The sequence below is a fragment of the Eleutherodactylus coqui genome, chromosome 1 (genome assembly GCF_035609145.1).
Source record: "Eleutherodactylus coqui strain aEleCoq1 chromosome 1, aEleCoq1.hap1, whole genome shotgun sequence".
Lineage (NCBI taxonomy): Eukaryota > Metazoa > Chordata > Amphibia > Anura > Eleutherodactylidae > Eleutherodactylus > Eleutherodactylus coqui.
In genome coordinates, this window is record NC_089837.1 from 186,421,708 (window position 1) to 186,445,405 (window position 23,698).

Here is a 23,698-nt window from a genome sequence, read left to right on the forward strand (position 1 = left end):
TCTTCTGGACCCCCAGGAAGTTCGGGACGGCCGTCATAATTCCCTGCCCCGTAGCAAGCAGCTCACTGCTGGAGTAGTGCGGCCCGTACCGCCAGTGCCTCCTCTTCCCCGGGTGACCCCGCACAGCTAGTGCCCCCTCTCCCCCGGGTGACGCGGCGCTGCCCGCACACAAGGTGAGCCCTCAGTCAGACCCGCCCCTCGCCGGCCATGGAGGGGGCGGGCCGGTGACGTCACGCACTCTCCGGTGCGGCGCCGAGGCTGTGCAGTGCTGCGGGCGGCTCTGAGTGTCCGAGTCCCGGCCTGGCGGCGCAGTGTGGGGTGAGTACCGGGAGGCTAGTGTGGGCACCGCTGCTGGTTCTTCATCCCCCCATGTCTCCCCCTGCACTGCTCTCTCCTCCCTCTGCTCCTCTCTTCCTGGATCCTTCCCTGTGGAGCCTCCTGCTCTGCCATCGCTTGGTGACATCAGTGTGGCAGTGCCCTCTGCTTCACTGCTGCCATCTGTGCCGGTGGGGAAACTTCTCACCTGTTGCAGAGATGATCCAACTCCTGATGTAGCAGAGCAGAGCTTGTCACTGCCACTCCAGACAACTTTCCTGAGTTAAAGGGCAGTTATGTCAGATTAGGGTTTGGCGTCCCTAGGGATGTTGGTTATGTCCACCTTTTCTTGTCCTTATAGGACATGTAAGGATCCTGTAAAGCTCCTGCATATAGTTACCTGCATCCCGATGCGTTGTGCCAATGACACACTCAGCTCGCTTACACGGCCGACTATCCTATCACTGCTACATCTGAGCTTTCTAATGTCATATTGCAAAAACTTTGTGTCATAGCAAAAACTAACTGGAATTTAATATTTGGTTTCGGAGATTAGAGATCACATGAATACGTTGAGGACCCCGTCCCCTCGCCGTTCGCGCATCAGGTGTCTGCGGAGGCATCAATGATTGACTAGAGGTGAAGATGATGGCTGTCCGGGTACAAGGGTGACGGCTGATGTCATTTACTCTCAGGCATATACTAATTAATTGACCTTCCTTGCCAGTGACTGTCCTGTGTAATAGGAGAGCGCGTTCACACTCCGTATATTCTCGCACAAATATCAAATCCGTTTTTTGAATGGATTCATTAACAAAGGCGATTTTAATATTTACTTCGTTTTTTTCCGAGAGGTTGGAAAACCGCGGCGGTCTCACCTGTCGGACAACAGTACTGGCCTCCAGTAAGGGGAGGTTCTTCTCTTCATTCTCTTCTATTTTTTTTGACTTTCCAGAATGTAAAATCTTCAGCCCAGAACGCGACATTTTGGGTTTTTCATTTAAAACAGAACATTGTAGAAATTCTCCCTGGTAGACGGCAGCATCTGTATTGTCGTTGCGCACTGCTGTGTTCTCGCACCTCCTGTAGTCGCCGTCATTGAGCTTTGTGTTTGGGGACCAAATTTCATTGTGAAACTACACTTTAAAGAGCAACGCCAGTAAATACGTTTTTCTAAGAGCGAGTATTCAGAGTGTGATTTAGCAGCATATTACGCGCTCACGATACACGGTGAAAGCATATTGATTTTCATTGATCCTTTCACATTTGCGTATATACATTACATATAATACTCGCATAAAAAAAGAACGCAGAATGTTCTATTTTACCGCGTATGACGTGTGATAGCGCTCTATTGTTCTCTATGGGTGTGTAATAAATGCTGGACATACGCAATCACATTGTGTATGTGTGGTATGTATATACAACGTCGCTAAGCAACAGAACGGGATATTAAAAAGAGAGACGCTGCAATGTGCGGTGAAAAATCCCTGCCATCCACGGCGATACGCCGACTCAGACAGCGGTAAACACTGTTATATTCGCGGCGTTTTACAGCACGCTTGTGCACCCGGCCTAAGGCGGCATGTAGACGGAGATGGCCTGGGCATATGGCGTGTATGGACACGTGCAGCTCTGTGGCTCATGCTCCACATTCTCCCCTGCAAGTGATGGTCCTGCGGGGTCATACCTGGATAAGATATAGCTGCCGCCGCACGGAGGACGGTCGGAACCCCCATATGTGCTGTATTACACATCCATATGTCTTAGAGGTTCTACCAATCCTTAGTATTGGGGCCCGGCTACACCGATATATGGTCATCCATGAAATGCACGTGCTTTTACTCCGTTTTACGGAATCACAGGCTATAGAGGGTTAAACGTAGTAAGCACCGCGCACATCTTACTACATCCTGTACGCTTCTGTGGGATGAAAAACGTAACGCTTTACTGTCCCACAAAAAAAGATGGAAATATAGAATTTATTTTATTTTGCGGTACGTTTAATTGGCGCATACAAAAAATTGTGATCGAATGTCTTAAAGGAAAAAAAAGGGTTGAATTATAAAACTTTATCAAGAGAAAAGTGTTTACAGTGAAAAACATACGGTTTTCATATGAAAAACGGATCAAATCACATCAAAATATCTACCACGCATATGTATTAAAAACGGAATCTGCTTGTGTGTTTACACGTTCTTCATGTTCGTTTCTTGCGTAAGTGAAAGTACCTGCGTGGACCGCTTTGGCTGTTCACGCTGGGTTGGTGACTTTTCACATAAGTAGATGTTACTTCCAATTGTACTTTCATGGCATCTTCAGTCTCGTTCGGCTGGATTCAGAAGCCACGTTGCTGCTGGCCCTGCCCACAAGATGGCTGCTGATTTGAGGGGCATGTGACTATAGAGTTTAATGGGCACAGCGACAATGAGTTTCAGGCCAGGAGCTTCACATGTATTGTGTGTATGTAATGGTGGCTGGTGTGTACAGTGGCATCGGCGATAAAGAGCCCGGCGCTCCACCATCACCGGGGTCTGCAGGGCATATTCACCATTACCCAGATATCACGTGTTGAACACCACTATATCAGGGGCGTGCTTGTGCCCAAATTGAATTGCACAAAAATCGTGCGCATATTATGTGTGTATACACACCAATATAGTACATGACAATAAGCGGCATGTATCGAATTACGCCTGTCTGAGTCCTGTCTTAGGCTACATTCACATGAGTGTGAATTGCGTGCAAGTTTTGTCTGTTGCGAGACGCCCAAAACGCAAATATGAATTTGATTCTTCTGAATGGGGTCATACACAGGAGTGATTTTATTTAATTCTTTTCCCTCACTGTGATGCTGTGAGGTAAAAAAAAAAATCGCAGCATGCTCTATTTTACCGCGCGGATGGTACCCATTGATATTAATGGAGGCGTCCAACCTGCAGCCCATACACAATTAACATGGAGTACGGCCTGCGGGCACCCGCGTCATCACTAAGCTATGGAGAGTGCTTCCCCCCCTGTCCATGAGCGGAGAATCATTGCGATTCTCTGCTCACGGGTGGTAATTCGCAGCATGCTGCGAATTTACCTCGATTCTCCGCGGTCAGCCTATCCATCACATAGGCTGACAGCGGAGATCCATCTGCCGGCTCCTGCTCTTTGGTGGCGGTATCCTGCGGTAGACCTCCGCCGCGGGATACTGCAACGCCTGTGGACAGGCAAGGGCTCCTTCACATGGGCGTGTGCGATATCGGCAGTGAATCACCCCCCATATCGCACTCGCCATCCGTGTGAAAACAGCCTCTCATCACTTTGGGGATGAAGGGAATCCTCCGACCCGGCTATCACAGCCGCGGGAGAGGATCGCTGAGTTCTCCCATTCCTTTTAATTGGACTGGCGCTGCTGCTGCCGCCTACCCTGTTGAAAGCAATGGGAAATATCGCAGGAAGATAGGACATGCTGCGATGTGTTTCTCGCGGTGCCATGCCAAAAAAATTTGCTAATGTGAATGAACCCATTCAAAAAAACGAGATTCATATTTATGTGTCACGCAGCATACGCATCACACGTTTTTTCGCCAGTGTGAAGGCACCTCAATGTTGTAGTTTCGAGACGGTAGCGCAGCATCAGATGAGCCACCTGTGGTCTACCTGTGTGATCGCCTGCAGTTGAGGTTATGTGTATTATGCGAAGTGTTTTACTGAATGTCTAACACTCCTCGCTCAACGCGAACTGATTTTTATCCAAAAATGGTTCTTCCACATTCCTTGTGACGTTCTCATAACTCCTGACCCGATTGATAATGCTTGACTCTGCACTTCGGGCATACTCCCCTGCTCGCAGTACGGTGGGTGCGCCGCCTCCGACTTGTACTCTGGTCTCGACAATTTACAGTAAGATGTGTTCACACGTGCGGTTTTTGTTCAGGTTTTTTGATGCAGTTTTTGAAACTAAAACCCTTCTCTCCTAGTGCCCGTCCAGGTGGGCACCCAGTTTGGTAAGCAGGCCGTCGAGTGTCATTGTTTTTTGGTAAGAGGCACAGAACAATCACACCTTGAAATATGTGGTTCTTCTTGTGCTGACAAATTATAACCAAGCCCAGTTTCTGGCGTCCTTTGCATTTTTAGCTGCAAGGTTGTGCAAAGATCACAATTAATGTAAAAATAGAAGCCATAGTCTATCCGGTTTGTGCACACCTAGTAACCTCGCCCTAGTGAGATAACCCGTCGCTGCGTATTATCCCTCTGCAGGTGTGACCGAGCGCACCGTCACACCTCCAGCTTATATACTCCAGGTACTGGGCCTGGCTTGGCTCAGCATTCAGATGCTGCGTTTACCAATCCGAGATAATCAAACACTGTTTTACAATAATTCTGCAACAAATTGTGACAATATACATGTTTTTCAAGTGTTTTTTCCCCCCCAAAGTTGGTGGTGGTCCGCCACTCGGGGTCCTGATCAGCTTATATCGGGACAGCTGTCATTGCAGACAGCTGTGACCATAGTGCAGCTTACATTACATATACATTGGAAAGCTTCAACTACATACTAGCACGGAAATAGTTCCATTCAGGACTCTGGGAAAGCTGAGTAACAATCAGTGTTGGCATCCATAGAAGGGGTATGAAAAGCTGGTAATTTAATAGTTAGAGCTCCCATAGGGCCCATTACCTGCCTTTCCATACTCCTAACACGACCGTGTTTGTGCGCACAAAACACAGGGTTCATTCTTATCTGCGCATGCGGGAAAAAGGAGGACCTGCTCTATTTTGTAGCGTTCTGTGCAGTAAAGGCCCCGATAGAAGTCTATGGGAGGTAAGCACGGGGAAGCGTAAAACGCTGTGCAGTAAGCGGGGAAACAAACACATCTGGGCCTCATTAGGCTTTTAGCCAACGGAAAAGGTGTTTTCGCACGTGTGTGGACTTGCTTTGCGTGCGCAAAAAGTACAGTACTGTTCGCAGACATGCACAAACATACCTTATCCACCTTCGTTAATGCACAAATACGTTGTGCTGCGGTGAGTGATTTTGCGCATACGCTCGTTTGAATAAGCTCTTCTTCTAATTTTGATTAGCTGTTTAGCGAATTAGTGCCTCCTTCTATATTGTTACTTTATCTCAACCCCTTAGTATATAGGTTGTTGGAGAACTTCTTTGGAATCATTACAGCTGGCAATGCATTGCCCATACGGATTGTTACTCAGCTCTCCTTGAGTCCTGAATGGAATTCTTCAGCTGTGCTAGCATGTATTTGAGGATAGATGTATATTTCATACACACTTTTTGCACCATTTATATTATGTAGTGGCTTTTGAGAACAATTTTAGGGTGCTACATCTGCTTCTCCATTGTTTCTTTTTCACGTCTAAGGCCGCAGCGGATAACTCGCACGCGTGATCCGCATGTAAAATTTCCTATTGGAATGCATTGACCACCCGCGGGTAGATAAATAGTTGCGGATGGTATTTTAAAGTGATTTAAAAATTTCATGTGCGGGGAAAAAAAAACACGACATGCTCCATTTAAGTGCGGATCACACTCCGGATGGCCCCCATTGATCTCTATGGGTGCGGGAGATCCTCTGCGGATCTTAAATGTGAATTAAATATGTGCAGGAGATCCGCTGCGGATTTCAAGGCTGGGAGGTGGGGAAAGTACTAGGAGGTGGGCAAAACACCTCCAGTGTAAAAATTGCATCCGCGTACATACCCGCGTGAAAAAAAAGCATCCGTATGTCACCCACTTGCAATAAATACAGGAGGCCTAATATAGTGATAGCTGCTTTGCAAGGCTAATTCGGCGAATCGTTTGATCTACTGGCGACTGCTCGGCACTTCCTGTTTTCCTTCCACAGCTCTCCTGTGTGAGGACTCTATACAACAACCCAAATCTCTGCTTCCTGGCCCTATGTGCATATGGCTTGGAGAGAATATTGGGCATCGGGGTGAATTGTATTTACATCTGATCATTCAGGTTTGATTTGCAGGATCTAAAAAGGGCACTAAAGTACCCTTAAAAGGGTTGTTCCACTTCTAGTTTTGTTGCTACAGCTCCGTATATTGTACAATGTTCAGAGATGGTACTACAGGCTGAATTCTATTGAAATTACGGTAATAGAACTCTGCCTGCAGTACCAACCCCAGCCACTGCACAATGGATGGAGCTGCAGCAAAACAGCTAAAAATGGGGAAAAAACCCTTTAAACTCTACTAAAAAGTAATTAAAATTTACTGAAATATAAAAAGTAATGAGTGACACAAAAGAGGAGCAGCGCCCAGCAGAAAGGTGATAAATATAAGTGCTGTTTCCTCCACTATTTGTTGTTTTAATCTTATTTTAGACGAGGCTGAGGATCAGGTTCTTCCAGGTTACACCAAGTTTTATTACCTTTCCCACTGTGCTACTGTCATTTTCTAGGTGTAGGTAAGTGACCTACTTGTATGTTGTGCTATCATGCGGTTTACCTTGTTTACTACCACACATGGTTAGCAGAAGAGTTTATTTTCCCAGTGGCCTAGTTTACATCCAGGTTGTAACTAGGACTGATGATCCGGATGAAGGGTAGGCTGCCTCCTTCAGGGCATGGTAGGGTGGCAGGTACTTGGAGCGTGCCGTAGAGATGTTAGGCTGGCATAGGGGACGATGATGAAGGCTGGAAGCATTTGGAGCATACAGAGGAGAAAAACAGCACTTTATCTGTATATAATGGCCAAGTATTCTCCATATCCCTTCCATATCCAAGGGGAAGCAGTGGCGTGGGTTCTGTTTTATCAGTGATGCCTATAATAAATGTCAGTTTCTCATTTTTATTTCGTTTTTGACAGAATAGCACAGCAGATTCCAATATTCTGCATATCAGTCCCAATTGACCAGAACTATTATACCAGCGTATATGGAGCTCAACCTTCCTCTACTCTTTTTCTCTCAGTGTGAGGCCTCAGGCATATTAATGTATTGGGCTACCTATAGGGCTAGGCACACTGCCAATATTTTAATGCAGACCGATAGTCCGTGTGAAAAAAATGAATCGCGTGTCCTATTCTTGTCTATATCATGGACGAGAATTGGTACATGTCTGTGTATTGGACAGCGCAGACAGGTATCCACGTGTGCCGGATGGACATTGTGCCAAGACCACTTGGGTGTGACTTCCGGCAAGTGTGTGCCCGGCCCTAGGCCTAGTTTATATCGGTGTACTATAGGCACATTTAAGAGTGACCCAACCTGACCATGGGGCTACTAAATCGAACTTTGAGCCCCATAGGAACCTGTGATGCTCTGAGTTTTGGTCAGTAGACCTGCGATTGGCAAGAATGCTTGTCCATATTTTTGGCCAATAAATATGCCTGTAATACGCTCACGTGAAACTGGACTTTTAAAATTGATTGCCTGTCCTTAATAATACAGGATTTAGCAATAAAAGCTGATCTCCAGATCTGTGTAAACTGTGAAGAGAATACACTGCTCGCTCAAGCACCGAGGTGCCTTCAATCAGCTTATTGACAGGGGTGCTGTGAGTGTGGCCCCCACCAATGTAATATTGATGGCCTGTTCAGATATAAACTTTTGATGGTGACTACAATACACAGCCCACCCAAGGGTGTAACTATAGGGGATGCAGGGGATGCACCTGGGCCCCAGAGCCCCAGGGGGCCCATAAGGCCTCTCTTCATATAGGGAGCCCAGTACTATGAATAAAGCATTATAGTTGGGGGCCCGGTTACAGGTTTTGCATTGGGGCCCAGGAGCTTCAAGTTGCGCCTCTGGGCCCACCCATTTAAAGTTAGTGTTGAACGAACCAAAACAGTCGAACCCTGTTTTGGGTCAAACTTTGCTAAAGTTGGGTTTGGTATTGAACCCAAACCTCAGGTGGTTCATCTCAGCCGAACCCACTAAAATTCTTTATCCTTCTTACCCTGTCTTCCTTCTTTGTTCGTTTTCTTTATTAAAGGGATTTTGCCACAATAACAAGTTAAATTGTTAATCGGTGGGGGTCTCACCGATGAGACCCCCACCAATCTTGAGAACAGGACTACCATGTCTTGTTCTCCTGTCACTGCGGAGGTTGCTTGTTCCCCAACAGTGACACCCTTCTGAATGGAGTGCTGGCTAAGCTTTAGCTTGTGCGTTCAGTGCTCCATTCACTTTCATTGGGACTGCTGTGATACCCGAGTGATGCCCGGGACAGGACGGGGTGGGGGGTGGGGGGCATATTTCCTTTGTGGCAGTGTCCCCCAGATCTGCTGCTTCATGTGCCCTTTCTTTGTCTTTGAAGATAATCCACTGCACCACTTGGACTACCCAATGAACACTGGGCACTGGTGGTGCAGTGGTAATCTGGCACACCGGGCCAGTGCTGCTGAATTAGAGCAGCGTGTAGTGCCTGAGACTACCAAGGCACAGGGTGCACTAGGTGGAGGCAGGAACTCCCCTGGGAGCAGAGGAGCTTATAACTTATAACTATAGATTGACTTTTAGAGTGCCCAGTAATACATTTCTAGCTGGAGGTGAGTTAGTACTAGAAATGAATGGCGTGCCTCCATTGCTTCCTGTTCATTGCTCCCACCAGGATCCCTGGAATGCTTGTTTCTGTATTTCCTGCAGGGAAAACATTGAGAGTATTTTCCTGTATAGACTACAGCAAGGAAAGTACAGTATATAACTGAGATACACGTTATATATACTGTTTAGTTTCTAAGCACTGCAAGACTATATCCTGCCAGTACAGAATAGTCAGTATATACCACTGGACCATCAAACATATTTAGCAAAATTTTAATTTTGTCTGTTTCATAAAATTCCTTGTCCTGAAATTCTTAATTATAACAATATTAAACCTGTTTTGGGGAGACATACACAAAACCAAGCAATATAGATATAGTAAATTCAATGGGTGTCCCCATCACCAATAGGACTGCGGTATGTATACCGTTGTGTGTATAGACACTACTGAGCTGGTTCTCTGTGCTGCAGAATACATCTAGTTGGACATCATTTGGCCTTCAGAGTCGCAGCAATTCATGTAGCATCTATCCACAAAGGACCCAGGGTGCGCCAACACCCGCACCATTACTCCACCTGACAGGAAGAGTTCATTATGCTTACGCCAAATTCTGCCCCTGACAAATATGTGCTAGGGGTCTCTGTGGCTGTCCATCAGTATTTTGTGACCTCCCACCTATTGCATCTTTTTTATGGATTTGATCCCTTTTCAGTTATTCAAACTGGTTGTCTGCTAAGCAATGACGAATTATGCATTCAGACATGTCCGTTGGCGCACCAGCATTGTATTCAGCTGCAGCTTGACCATGCTCTGCCTGTGCGGCAGAATGATTCTTGACATCCTCCTCTGATCCCTTTTTGTTATTGAGCTGATTTGCATATACAGGATCTTTTTTCACTGGGTGTTCTTCCTCTGTCACACTATTCAGTGTATACTTTCGACACTGTTGCACAAGAAAACCCCACAAGGTTGACAGTTTTTGACATATTGGTCCCTTGGCGAGTCTATTACTGATATTCACTCATGTTTCGTTCAGAGTTGCTCAGATCCGGTTTTTCTTTACCCCATTCTAATGTGGATTCACATTGGAACTGATCCAAAGAAAACTTGCCCACTTGCTTTTATGCTGCACTCCGGGCTCACGTGTCTACGTTTCCCACAGAAAAGCTCCAATCGTGAAAGGCAGGTGTCTCTAATAAAGCGGCCATTCAGTGTATACTACTAGCATGTACTTAGTCACATATAGAATGTGTGCAGCCAGTGCCTATGTAGTCCTGCTGTGCTCAGGCTTTCCTGCAGTGTCTGCACATCTGTCTGTCACATGTTAAGCCTGTAATCTGCTGAGCTGTCAGCAGCAGTCTTGTCTCCGTTTTATCGTATACTGTACTTCCAATAAAACATCCATCATCTGGCCTCATGGCTCGATCTCATACAAATTGCAAGATGAGCTATATGTTAGGGGGCAGAAAGGATTCTTATGAACCAACTTTCATCCCCCTCCACAACTTTGTCAGAAGGCTTTATAGCAGCAGTGGCATACAATGTTACCAAGGGCTTGTCATCATCCGTTTTTGTATCTACTTGTATGCAGCTTGCTACATAGGACTGCTGTTTGGATACATAAGGCTCAGTCTCCAGCTCAGTTCCTATTACAAATGTGCCTTCTGTTGAGTTCCCTTTTAATAATTGAATATTAACGGGGTGAAGGGCGGACAGCGGATTTGCAGCAGAATTTACAGTAGCAGCAACGTGGATGAGATTTTGAAAATCTCAACCACAAGCTCCGGAAATAATCCACACAAAACCTGTGCGGACATTGATATGCGCTCCAGAATGTATTTCTGGGGTTGATTCCGCACAAATGCACGATAAAATCCGCTTCAAAATCCGTAACAAATGTTGTGCGTTTGGAGGCAGGCCCATTGCAGACATTCCTCTGTAGATCAGCCCCCATGTGCACCCAGCCTGACCTCTCCAAATCTCTACTAAGTATTAAACTAAAGAAAACTATTTTCAGCAAATGGAGTGTTTCTCCAAAATGAGTCAATTTTTAAAGATTTTGCGGCTTATGATACAGTACAAATCACTTTGCTTCTGCTTATATGTCCACAAGACGATATTTAACCAAAGTGAGTTATTTCCCGTTGTTTAAGAATTTTATTTAATGCTTTCAGAGCAAAAGAAGTTAGCGGTACTAGTGTAGTATGTCTCCACCGGAAGACATGGGTTGGCCGGGCTGAGCTACAGGTAACGCCCAAGTCACGCCCACAGCTGCGAATTGGCTCCTGCACACACATTTTCACAGATTCCCCCGTATTTGCGTCTTGAACACATCTCCCTATACACACATGTATAGGCCAACCCCCTGACGGCTCACACATCTCCACTCCCCCTGTCCCCCGCTCTCACCGTCCATGCAGTGCACCATCTCTCCGGGCTGTAGTCTCCTCTCCCTGCCGCACAGATGTCCTGTCCACGGTGGTGCTCTACAGATCACACAGGTCCTGGGGGGAAGATGCTCAGCTCGGAGCTTGCTCGGACATGGGCATGAGAAATCTGTGAAGGTCTATGTGCGAGAGCCAATCGGCAGCTGTGGGCGTGACCTGTAGCCCAGGCAATCCATGTCTTCTGGTGGAGACATACTTCACTAGTACTGACTGTAGCATAGCAAAAACAGTTCAGGTTAAGCCCAGCTTTATTCACCAAATAATACAGTAATGGGCAGATCTAGATTTTCAGTGACCTGCTAAAATACGTCTCATATGGTCCCAGTACAATAATACTTGATATAGTTTAAAAAATGTTTTTACAATAATTTTCTCCCCCCCCCCCCCCCAAGTGTACATATATCACTTTCCCAGAAGGTGATATTCACAAGAGCTTACCTGCAAGTTCCCCTTCCCCATTCCTCCAATAACTGTCATGGTGTTCAGACATAAATAAGGAGTACGGCTATACATACCCTGGTAGGACTAGTCCTTCTACACTGAAGAATGACTTCATGGAATCTGTAAAAGCATCAATTAAATTATTCAATAGAGTATCTTCAAGCTCTTAAAGTGGTATTCTGGCCGCAAGTCAAAGAACATTATCTTGGCTGAGAGATCCCTTTAATGCAAACTCAATGGCCACTTTTAGAAACCCCATCTAGTAGTGTTTGACCTCCTTTCTGCATTCAGAACCAGTTAATTGTGCCATGGATCCCACTAGGTGTTGCAATCATGCTGCAGGAATATTGCCCCTTGTGGACAGGAGAGCTTCCTGCAGTTGCTGTAGATGTGATGGAGATACTGTCACAGCTGGCAGGAAGGGGTCATTGATTCATGCTGCTTGCACCAATTTCTAACTCTCCCATCAGCACGGTGCAACAAAAATCTGGATTCCTCTGACCAGGCGATATTTTTTCACGGCTCAGGGGTCCAAATTTTGTGCTCTTTTGCCCTTTAGAGTCTTGCCTTTCTGTCTCTCTTAGACAGCAATGACTCTCGAACTGGCCGTCTGTTGTTACAGCCCATCTGTGCTAAGAAGTGACGAGTTGTGCATTTGGACTCGTTCGTTGGAGCACCACCACTGTGTTTGGCTGGGAGTGGCTTGATTATTCACCACCTGTTCAACAGATTCTTTACTTTCTCCTTGGACTCCTTTTGTTCAGTTGTTTATGTTCACAGTATCCCCTTTCACTGGCTAGTTTTGTCTGATCACTCCATTCTCAGCATACTCTCCACACTGTTGGGCTCACTCACAAGGTTGGCAGTTTTTTTGATCTGCTGGTCCTACCGTGTTTCTCCAAAAATAAGACAGTGTCTTATATTAATTTTTGTTCAAAAAAGACTTAACTTTTTTACATGTATAGCTGCCTGGACACTATTTAAATATACTTTTTTAATTAACTGTAAGCTGGGCTTAATTTTGGAGTAGGGCTTGTATTTCAAGCATCCTCAAAAATCCTGAAAAATCATTTTGCACTCTCAAAAATCCTGGAAAATCGTACTAGGTCTTATTTTTAGGGTAGGTCTTATTTTCGGGGAAACAGGTTAGCTAGTCCAGCGCCGATGAGCAGGCCTCGTTCTACGTAGCTCAGGTCGCTTCATCCATTGTTGACTCCTACTGAAACTGATCCCTGGAGAATTTGCTCACTTGATGTTATGCTGCACTCCGGGAACACTTGACTAATTTCCATACAGTGCAGCTCCAATGACAAAAAGGCAGTATCACTATAAAGGTGGCCGTTCACTGTATATTACAGTAGGGAGCCTCAGATTTGTATCCGACTTTCCATTTCCAGTAACAAACTGCAAATATAAGCGCATTCTCTAACGCGACATCATCTTTTGTCACAAGGTTTCTGTAATAGAGTGCCTAGAATTTAGCAAATAGTAACAAGAGTTTTTAATCTTTTCACCCTTTGTGACTCCCACCACCATCCTGCTGTTGAAAAAAAAAAAAAATACTCAGCATTTGTATAAAGTTACCCTGCAGATAGGGGATACCTTAAGATTTTGGAACAACCCTTGTAAGTAATATGAATGGTGTTGGAGAGGAGGAGGAGAGCATTCTCACCAGTCAGTATTGTCACGTCTGTGGAGCCATGAGGGGTTTGTCCGGTCTACAGGTGGGGGGTGTAGTTCTCCCGCAGGTGGGGAGGCGTCTGGATGTGTATTATACTGGGAGGAGAGGTGGAATGGTCTGTATACATTATACTGGGGTAGCGCTCTGTAGTTTATAGTACAGGAAGTATATTTTAAAGGGGTGTTCCCGTCTTGGCATTTCATATCTGAGATGAGAAACTGCTGCCATGTTTACCGGCCACGTGGCTGGAGCCTATGAACAGTCAAGCGCCGTTCACTACCGCACCGTTCCCATAGCTGTCCTTGAAGTGAGCAGGAGCTACACAAACAACGACGCTGTCTCCATAACTCCCTCCCTTTCGCTTCAATGAGAGCTACGGAAATGGCGCTCAGCTCTTTTCGATGGGCAATTGGCGCCAGGTTTTCCAATCTCAGTCATGAAAAACTGACATGGGAATACTCCTTTAATATTATGTATGTATTTACATTTTGTGGCAAAAAAAAAAATAATTTGGCTGTTAACTTCTTCTGTACATGAGTCAACGGCTCCTAGGTATTTTTTTTTCTTAGCGCTCACTCAGGCGCTGCGTATTATGCGCATATTTTTCATGAATGTAGTATGCAGTCCTAAGAGCCAATTGATTTACATTGGGCCATTCAGCTGTATTTTTTTTTTTTCACGCACCTATTATGCACATGATATTCCATGGGGGCTTAAAATACGCAGTAAATACACGTTACATCTATATTTATGGCTCCATTCACCATGTTTTCACTACATATTGTGTGTGCGTTGCACAGACGCATGGTGCGTGGTGAATAGAGTCAATGAAAGTCAATGGACTTCCATTCTCCCATGCACACCGGCGTGTGGACACTGTGTATCGATACGCAAGAGAAATACATCCCAGCATGCTCTATTTCTCTGCGTACGTATGGTCTGCATATGATACGCTGTCCGTACGCAATACATTGTATATGGGCAGTGTTTCCATACACCACCTCGCTCTGAAACAGAATGGGGAATTTAAAAAAAATACATAAATAAAAAATTACACTGCACAAGTCCGTGAATGTGTGATACGTGGGCATGGGCACTGCCATATGCAGTCTCTGGCGCCAGAGTGTATGGCTGCTGGATGTGCCAACCGCTGTGGGGAGACCTGCAGCGTTTTACCCATACGCTCGAGTGGATGAGCCCTTAGTTTAGAGCACCGTAACACTAGACACCTCTACAACGGCGAGGGCAGTAATGGGGGATCCGGCCCCGGGCACAGCACAACCTTCCTTTATAACGGTTATTCTTTCCTTCTTTGTAGTGTTTTTTATTATTTCTACATATGGAAGATATTCTTTACTAATAGAGTGTTAAAGCTGAATCTGCTCTTAAAACGGTTGCAGCCAACTAGTATGGAAATGTACTTAGAATCTTCTAGAATAAACCTAATTTCTTTTTTCATTGCCACATTCCTAGAGCTATAAATTGTAATTTTAGCTCTGAGGACCTGCTTGTCCTCAGGACAAGTTGTATTTTTTTTATTTTTTTTTACTGCCATCATGTTTGGGTACATATAATATATTGTATGACCTTTATTAATATTCTTTTGGTGGGCCTCATAGGTCACTAGACATGGCAGACCAGGGGCAAGTCTTCTAGTGCAAAAGGAACTTCTAAGAAACCCGGGATGACATTGCGGGGGTTCTATGAGTGACGGGGAAGCCCTCTCCTACTGTGAGCTTCTTGCATCATAGTGTTCTCCACTTCCAGCTATTAAGCTGGGGTCACACGGGACGGAATTGCCACGGAATTTTCATGTGGAATGTCCACACAGCATTTCTGCTCGTGGCTCCTAAGCCCGGGATTAGCCAGTAAAGTGGATGAGATTTTGCAAAAGTCTCGTTCACTGGCTGCCACCAATCCGTTGCGGCCAAACCACGTGGAAAAGGACATGCAGCGCCGAAAACAAAGATGCAGCATGTCAATTCCTTTTTCATTTCCGCAGCGGCCTCTCTGTTCTCTATGGGGAGAGATGGCCACAGCAGAAATGCAGGTGGTGAAGCTGGCTCCAAAATCTGCGGCTAATGGCCACGGGCTTTGAAGGTGCGCTTATCCTGTGGAAATCTTGCGTTTTTTCTGTTCGCTCAGTCTGTTAGATTTACGCGGGACTTCCATGTGAACCCAGCCTTAAAGTTGGAGCCTGTCTGTCACGAGACAGCTGGGCCCGTTGGTAACCATCTTAAAAAGGCATATGAGATAATAAAGGGATTAAGGAAGGGATTGTCCTGGCTTTGAAAAACACGTCTGCTTCCTTCCAAACATAGCGCCACCCCTGTCCATTGGCTGTGTGTGGTAGGGCAGCTCTGATCCATTGAAGTGAATGAGGGTGGGCTACACTGTCACACCCAACTTGTGAACCGGTATCATACTGTGTTTGGAAGAAAGCAGCAACCCCTTTAAGCCCTCCTCCTGCTGCATCTGTGCCTTAACCAACTACATGCTCTTGTTACTATACTTTATACTGCTGCCGTACTTGTTCAGATTGCATGGTGAGTATACCCATCAACAAAAAGGAATTCTATGAAGACATGATTTCCACTGCAGCAGGCACATAAAACCATTGTTGTTCTTCCTACCCAACACTACATTTTAATCTCAAGACCTAACACAATGGTACATTCTTATAAGCACATTAACATTTTATGTCAATAAAATTCATTAATGAATTAATTACTGATTTAGAGGGTATTCAGACAACCAGAGAGATAATGAGACTTTCGACCCTTCCTAAGGCCAGTCTTACGTGGACGATATGCGAGCATTGAAATGTATGGACTTTCGCTGGTTCCCTCAGACATGCGGGTAGGAATTGCGGATTCCGCAAGCGGAAGAAATATCTCAGCATGTTCCATTTTAGGGTGGTTCTGCGCATATGGGCTCCATTGACCTCTATAAATGCGAGCGATCCCCAGCGCATACACAATTAACATTGCATATTAAGTGCGGATTCACTCGCTACTCACTAGGAGACAAGATACAAAAGCCGTAATTTTGGGGCTTTTGTATCTGGTCTACTAGGAGAGAGAATGCGAGAGGTCTTTCTTCTGTGCGGATGGTACGCTGTTCATACGCGTGAAAAACTGCATGCTGCATACACGACTATTCACGATTCGTTTCTGCTATCACTCGCAGGACTTCCGCTGTGGCCATCCGCTAGTGGAATCCAACCCATTCGTGTGAGCCCGGCCTTAGTCTTAGTTTCCTGCAGTAGGACAAAGATTCTTTTCACACGTAAGCTGCCTGTTCACCGGCGGGTTTTTATTGCGTTACCCACAGTGATAATCCGGCCGCAGGGGACATAGTGAATGCTCTCCATAGCATTGCTATAGAGAGCGCAGCCGCCCTGTCCACGAGAGGAGAATCATAGCGATTCTCCCCTCGCGGCTGGCAAATTGCAGCAAGCTGCGAATTGCCCCGATTCTCCGCGGTTAGCCTGTCAGATAGGCTGACAGCGGAGATCTGCCTGCTGGCTCCTGCTTCCGGGCGGTGGTATCCCGCGGCAGAGATCCGCCACAGGATACCGCAATGCCTGTAGACAGGCAACCTAAGACTTTATCTCCATTGCTCTTTCCATCTCGAGTTTACATATGGGTTAGAAACGTGGATGGTACCGTAGGGTGTAATATGTGCGATGGCCCTCTTTTTTAATCTAGGGAGAAAATTAGTAGCTTCTACACAAAATGACTGATAAGGACCGAGACCCAAGAGGTCTGTCGCACATAGTAAACCCTGTGGTTTTTGTCCCTATGCAGTTTTCTGCATAGGAGATGGAAACCCGAGAAGGACCTGGCACTGGACTGAATCCTGATGTTGGGCATTTAATCTTTCGAGAAGCAGCTGGTACATTTGTAAATATGAGTCTTTGTGTCCTGCTTATCTTCATTAAACAATGGTTGAAGTACAACTGCTTCCTGCTTCACCTGCATCTATTCATCAAAACACAGAGGAGGACTCAGTATATTGTGGAAGAACTATTCTGCATGGTGTACTTCCTCTGAGATACCAGGATAGCTTGTAGAATTTGCCTGACACACACAAGGAAGCCATCATAAAAGGGGAGCTGAAAACTAAAGGTACCTTTTTAAGCCGTGTTCACACAGCTGAGAGAATCGCGCAAGATTTGTGCGGTGCGAGACACACAAATATGAACCCAATTCTTTTCAATCGGGTCATACAAATGAGCGTTTCTTTTTCTTCCCCACCTTCCTCCTGCATCTGGTACCTTGTCGGGCTTCCTCTAGCTTGGAATCAGGATGTGATACTGGCACATGGAGGCATACAGGTTCTGTATGGCATCCTGCGTCATATCAGTCTACATTTGCTGTAACTGAGCCTCTAGATCGTGCAGACTCCTAGGCAGTCAAAGTTGGTTTAATCACCAACAGAACAAGGTCTTATATATCTATCTATTGGTGATAAATTTTGCGATTGGGCAGCCATAGAAGTGTGACAATATTGTGGAGACATTCCTGTGACCCCCTTGCTGTGTGCTGAGCATCATCCTCCTGGAATATGCCTCTTGGAAGCCCTGCCATGGGAGAAACTCATGTGGCTGCAGAATGTCTTGAACATATCGCTGAGTTGTCATTGTCCTTTATACCACTACTAGGGGTGACCGACTGTCATGTGCAGTAGCCCCCCCAAGTCATCACACCAGCAGTGGGGGCAGTGTGCTGCTTCACAGCAAAGGCAGGTTGGAGCTGCTCCTGCTTCTTGGATAATCAGACGATCCTCTCTACTGATGGTCTGTGGAGGGTGTTCTGAACTTGGTCTCCTTGTGTACATGCATCCACTGATCTCAACACCTTCCAACAATCTGGGCAGAACGGCCAGGTGGTGGGCAATTCATCAATACGACCATCCAGCTTCTCACATTCCAATAATACACCCCCTCTTAAACTCTGTTAACTGGGCAAAATCTCTTCAATTACATTGTAGTGGATGTCTAGTCGTCAACAAGCTCTACACAAGGAGAACAAGAGGTCCACTACACACAAGGAGCCTCTGAGAGCTTTGTTACAGGCTAAGGGTAGAATCACTTTTAGGATAGGTTAACACAGGGTGGAAATCTTGCAGAATGACCGCACTGAAAAACCGTGAGATTTCTGCGGGATAAGCGCAGCTTCAAAACCCGCCTCTTTTAGCCGTGGATTTTGGAGCGCCTTTGCCACATGCATTTCTCCTGCGGCCGTCACTCCACATAGAGAGGAGAGAGGCCGCTACGGAAATGAAAAAAGAATTGACATGCTATGTCTTTGTTTTCCGCGCCACATGTCCATTTCCAAACAGCTTGGCCGCAGCGTGTGGACGACATTTTTGCAAAATCTCATTCACTTTGCTGGCTAATCCTGGGATTTTGAGCCGCGGGTGGAAATGCCATGCAGCAATTCCTTCCTCTGTGAACCCAGCCTTAGGGAGTCGGGTGGTAAAACTGTTCATCTAATCACACCAAACTCTAATCATTTGCATATCTGCCTGGCATGTAACTGTATGCTAAGTATTGCAGCAAAACGACAACTACTTCTAGGTGCTGGATTTGTTTTGACAATAAGTGTCAGAAAACAAACAACAGTTTGTTTGTCTTTTATACAGAGCAATGTTCATTAGTTGTTTGTAAAGAAATATGTAAGGAATTAAATGCATGAAATTACTTAAAATACATAATTGATAGTGCTCGGGAAAAAAAATGGTAAAGAGATGTTGTACCTTGAAACACATTTATTTGCTGGTTTTTATTCAATAAATGAAAAGTTGGTCACAGATTTGCTGCTTTACTTTATCTCCTGGAAGGTTGCACCACTTCACCAGCATTTTGTCTATCCAGCGAGGTGACTGGTTAGGCAGCACCTCCATACCTACTTGGCTCTAATAATTCACTTTCTTGTCTCCAGCCGCCCTACTGTGACTACGTAGGGTTATTACCATTCATTTGGGTTTCGTCAACCTACTTTACCTACAATCACTTGTCCATGTGTCATAGTAGCCAAGGGCCTTCCATGAATGTTCACCTATCAAGAAGTATCTTGGGCATGTCTTGATAGATTGCCAATCAGCATGCAGTATTATGCAATACTATAGTAATTCATTATACAGTATAAGCTATCAACCAATCACAAGTTCACTATGCCAAAATGTATATTTTTTAAATGATAAGAAATAAGTTTAAAAAACTGCATCTATAAGAGTCCCAAATACTACAATATGACATTTGTTAATCCTGCAAAGTGAATGTCATCAGAAAAAAAAAATGCAATACTAGAATTGCGGGGGATGGGGGGGGAGGGAGGGTGTTGTCTCCAAGAAAAGTGAATAAAAAGCATTCAAAAAGTCGCATGTACCCAAAAATGTCTATCAATAAAAACTACAGAATTTCACCTCATTTTTTTGCTACAGTCTTTTTGCACGAATGTGAAATTTTCCCTTTCAATGAGCAAAATTCACATGTGGAGTTCTAATATGGAAAATCGCTATACCGCATCAAGAAGTGACATGTCAAGTGATTTACCACAACTGTTTTGATGTGCTGAGCATTCAGAGATGTTCTCACCATTGTAACATGTGGTCATTTGAAGTGTGTTATCTTCATGTTGATATTTTTATTGTTTTCGCCTTTCTCTGTAAACTCTACGGGTGTGTTCGTACACCCCAGGGGATCAGCAGTTTCTAATGCTGGCCCTCAACGCAATGATTATAGTTTTTCTCTCCCAGCAATTCTATGCTCCTGCAGTGGTAATGGCAATGTGTGGTACTCAAAGTAATTGGGTTTGGACTGAATTCTGCTCCATTTGTTGTTGAACATCTTGTTCGTGCCTCCAAATGTTAGCGCTAAACAACAATAGTAGCATTTACTATTGACCATGAAATATATTTCCCACCCTACAAACTATTTCCCATTGGAATAATAATCACTGGTTCTGTCACTGTGTATATGTCACTTTGCTGACAATAGTACTGAAAGAAATAAAACTCCATGTTTTTTCATGTCTCCACACATCTATGGAGATCTTTAGTCGATCAAACCACACCATCCACACTAGCAATTAAACAGTCAAAGCCGCACAAAGTACATTTGTGGTGTCTGGCCAGAAGAACCAAAGCTCTTGACAATGTAAACATGCTTCTATGTATTGAGTTGCTATTGCCTGATGAAGAGGGTATGGATAGTGAAAGCAGCTTTTCCAACTTTGTATTTATTTTGTGGCATTACAACGTTCTAACTGTTGGAGGCTATTTTGGGTTATTTGTATCTTGCTGTACTTTCTTAGCATTTGTTTATTGTGTGGATTCAAGAAGCCTTGTGGAATAATGTGTAATCTTATGTGGTTTATGGCTGTAGACTCTGAATTACAAGAACGGGCGGACGGCCTGTAATCTGGAAGTAGCTGGCATTCACTACATAGCTTGCTTATTCTACATACCAAAGTGTCCCGCTACAGTAGTACTACAAACCCTTCATTGTGTTTTGGGGGTTGGATGCTGGTAAGCCCTGAAGGCAGATAAAATCTCTGTCTGATCTTTACAATAATCATTCTTAGAATAGAAAATTACTATGTAAACTGAAGGAAGATTGGAGTTAGGGAAAGTCTTCACAGCCCAAGTGAGAGGGGACTGACCTGACTCATTTCAGATAATTGGGAGATTATAGGTTAGACGTAAATGTTTGGATACTTATTGACACTTCTGCCCTCATCTGACATCTTCAATGCCATGGCCGTAGGCCTAGCTACAAGAGCCGCATTTGGTTAGAATGGGTGGTGGCTATTTTTAAAAAATTTTAGCACTCTTTAATAGTTATTTTGTATGTGTTTAGAAAAACACCTAATTATGGCTAATCTTAACCATTTTAATATAATGTGGTGAAAGTATTATGGAATAGACTTTGGCAGAAAGCATTGGTCACATAGATATGATGGGGCACTTGTTAAAAACATTAGGTCTTAAAAGGGGTTGTCCCGCGCCGAAACGGGTTTTGTTTTTTTTTCAACCCCCTTCCCCCGTTCGGCGCGAGACAACCCCGATGCAGGGGTTAAAAAAGAACACCGGAGAGTGCTTACCTGAATCCCCGCGCTCCGGTGACTTCTTACTTACCTGCTGAAGATGGCCACCGGGATCTTCTACCTCGGTGGACCGCAGGGCTTCTGTGCGGTCCATTGCCGATTCCAGCCTCCTGATTGGCTGGAATCGGCACGTGACGGGGCGGAGCTACACGGAGCCGGCATCCAGCACGAGCGGCCCCATTGAGGAAAGAAGAAGACCCGGACTGCGCAAGCGCGTCTAATTTGGCCATTAGACGCCGAAAATTAGACGGCAACCATGGAGACGAGGACACCAGCAACGGAGCAGGTAAGTGAAAAACTTCTTATAACTTCTGTATGGCTCATAATTAATGCACAATGTACATTACAAAGTGCATTAATATGGCCATACAGAAGTGTATAGACCCACTTGCTGCCGCGGGACAACCCCTTTAATTTCTGATAAACGGATTGCACTGTAGGATAGTTGATCTGATAAATTGATGGATTATTAAAATGTACACAGAGCCATAATTCCACACCTCTATGGGGCACTGCTCTATTTCTGTAGGCTTAGCATTTCATACAGAGGTAAACTGAGGTTTTCTTCCACCATGTAATCCGGCACAAATTATACATATTATAAATATAGCGATTTATCTAGCGATAAATCTAGCTGCCATGACACCCACACGGCTCCCTGCGACCTCGTCTCGGGGGGGCTGTACGCGAGATTTCCTGTTCGGGCATTTAAAGGGTTAACAGCCCCGATGACCCGCGCGCATCTTTTGAGCGATAATTGTTGCATGTAAAGGTGCCCATCTTTCAGTTTTCTGCCGAACGATGGAATGTAGTTCGGCATGAAATCTGTTGTTCAGCAGAACAGCTGATAAGATGGACTGCACACTGTGTTCTGTCCGGGAAGCGCTGATAACATTGTTCTGCCACGGGGCTTGCAATTGAGACAAAGGGGGTGTAGTCAGCGAACAGCTGGTGGTCTCTACTCTAAATACAGCTCCCAGCGGCTCACACGCTACTAATTGGTACTAATCGGCATTAGTACAAAGTAGTAGTTTTATGCAAAAATGATCGCTCAAAAGCCATCTTTTGAGTGATCATCTTTGAGTCTAAATACACCTTTAGACTCCCAGCATTGCCCAGATTTTCATTCTTACAGCACATTCCAGGAAGCTCCGTTAAATTGTTTTTGGCGTGACGGTACCTACACATTTTGTCCATTTATCCAATGCGATTTATTCTGATGTTGATCGCAATCCTTGTGTGGATCATATTGAAAACCTTCCAGCAAGAAATTGGAATGCTTGGCCTCCCTTGATGTCAGGAACACTATTTTTTCTCCTTAGAGAGAGCACCTAGAAAGTAAGTGAGGGAGGAGACTTATAAGGCCATTCATGCTCCTCTAGGTAATATACAATTAAGGGAGATGGAGCAATACCTCTGCAGCGCCACCTATTGAAAGGCAGCATTCCTGCAAGTCAATGTTAGACTCTTTATACAAGCCTTGTAACAATGACTGGGAATTGAAAACGGTCAATTTCCAGAGGTGGTGTTCCATATCCCTTTATACTTCTGTGTTTACACTTTGCACTCTTAAAATGTCGCAATATTGGGTCATTTTTCATCGTTGATACCACTAATGAAAAAGCAGGATTTCTAAACCATTGGATTGTTAATGAAGAGCTTTAGTTTACCATTTTGCAAATGTATTTCTCATCTAAAAAAGCTTTTTTCTCTGTCATTTATGTTGTAAATGTAAAATGTAGTAAAACAACTGCGGCGCTGGCCAAAGCCAGGTAAAGACCATAATTATGTGGCATCTAGAAGTGGCTTGTTATGTAGGAAATATATGGGTTGTTAACGAGAGTACTTCTGCATGCACTGTAATGGTTCTCCATTTTCATCCTGAGTGATCTTGGCTATTCACTACCTCAAGTTTAACATATTTGAAGTGCTGCGACCAGGAAAACGGGGACTAATATATTATATCCTGAGTGCTTCATGTAATCAATAGCTATAATATTAGAGGGCATTTCCTGGCTGTCAACATGCCTGTGAAAATAGTATTTTCTTGCTCCTGGGTCGATTCCAATCTGGACCTAAGTAATTGATTCTACATAATGCTTGAAGTGTCCCATATCCTTGCTGGGCGCTCTATCCGACAAGAGGCTCTCCCTTGCCAAATGCCACAAAGGTAAACGTAAAGCAGCTGTTGGCCAA

The 23,698-nt window shown here is 44.8% G+C and overlaps 1 protein-coding gene across 5 annotated transcripts in view; it reads left to right on the forward strand.

Moving 5' to 3' along the window:
- Positions 1-202: 202 nt before the first annotated feature.
- Positions 203-23,698, forward strand: part of MYO6 (myosin VI) — a 262,780-nt gene continuing 239,284 nt past the window's right edge. For all 5 annotated transcript variants that reach the window (XM_066604748.1, XM_066604765.1, XM_066604773.1 and 2 more), the window contains exon 1: positions 203-318. The gene's annotated coding sequence lies outside the window, so the exon portion shown is untranslated. The remainder of the gene's footprint in view (positions 319-23,698) is intronic.